Below are 1,575 nucleotides of genomic sequence, written 5' to 3'. Positions count from 1 at the left end.
ACAATGAACCAATTGTAGAATGTACATGTATTTGTGTGATGAGAATCGAATTGTACCTGCCCATTCCACTGCTTTATATAACACATTTCACCAACATTAATGCACCATTTGTAATCAATTTTGGACCTTTGCTTGTGCTTTTAGTTTTTTAACCCCTTCCACTGACATCAATCATAACATGCATACACACATATGTACGCACGTTCATACATAAATATATAAACACTGAAACATACTTTCTCTATGTCCAACTTAGTGTCTGTCCTTCAGTTGGTCTGCCTGTATTTTTACCTGTACGTCTGCTAATCTTTCTCTCGCTCTCTCTGTCTGTGTGCAGGCTTTAATTTCATTAGACCCTGTGAGTCTTCATGTCGTCTGCATGAGAACAGATATGAAATCACCAGGGCACGCTGGGAGTGGAGTGGACAGGAAAAGAAGCTCGTTGTCAGACAGCTCCGTTTCTGTCTGTGGGTGACTCAGACTGCAAGGACAACTCACTATGCAAGGAATGTGTAGTGAGAGAAAGAGAGAGAGAGAGAGAAGAGGGGAGACAGAGAGAGAGAGAAAAGAGAGAGAGAGAGAGATATAGAAGGTAAGTGCAGACTTTGTGGGCCACCTTATTTGAGTGTTTGTGTGTGTGTCTGTGTCTGTGTGTTTGAGTGGTTTGAGTCACAGCGAACAGGAGAATGTGTTATTGTGTGCACTGTATTGTGTTCACGATTATCTTATTTATGTTATTACATACCCATACAATCATTACAATTAGCAGCACTGAGATTTTGCAAAAAGGGCAATCCTCTGAATCCTATCACAGAAAAACTGAAACGTAAGAAGACAACAAAAAACAATACTCTGATCAACGGTAATTTGAAGCAACATACAGACTCCCATACCCCAGATCAAAGCGTTTCACCCAACATCACACCTCACGTCTATTGAAGAGAGACCAATTATTTTTATGAGGTACTTGCTGCTCAGTTTTAAGATGGAGTTCCATATCCCTGTCTGCAGAGATGGGGTTTGGATGAGAGAAACAAGACAAGCCCCCCAAGGACAAGCCCTCCATCCACACAATCCGAGAGGACGGTGGAAATGAAAGGATTCAAAGTGCCAGTAATGAGGTCGACTATCAGAAGAAGATATTATGCATAACCACCTCTCTCGTGGAACACACAATTGTATCGCCCTACGAAAACTGGAGGTTGGTGAGAACAGGGAGAGAACAGGAGGAGAGATACAGGAGAGAACAGAAGAGAGAGAGTTCAAGAGAGTGGTTGAGGTTGGAGAGAACAGGAGAGAGAGAACTGGAACTGGAGGTTGGGAGAGAACGGAGAGAGAGAGTACAGGAACTGGAGGTTGGAGAACAGGAGAGAGAGTACAGGAGAGAACAGGAGAGTGGTTGAGGTTGGGAGAGAACAGGAGAGCGAGAACTGGAGAAAGAGTACAGAAGAGAACAGGAGAGAGAGTACAGGAACTGGAGGTTGGGAGAGAACTGGAGAGAGAGTACAGGAGAGAACAGGAGAGAGAGTACAGGAGAGAACAGGAGAGAGAGAGTACAGGAACTGGAGGATGGGA

The sequence above is a fragment of the Sprattus sprattus genome (assembly GCF_963457725.1).
Source record: "Sprattus sprattus genome assembly, chromosome: 4".
Lineage (NCBI taxonomy): Eukaryota > Metazoa > Chordata > Actinopteri > Clupeiformes > Clupeidae > Sprattus > Sprattus sprattus.
This window is presented reverse-complemented; position numbering follows the sequence as displayed.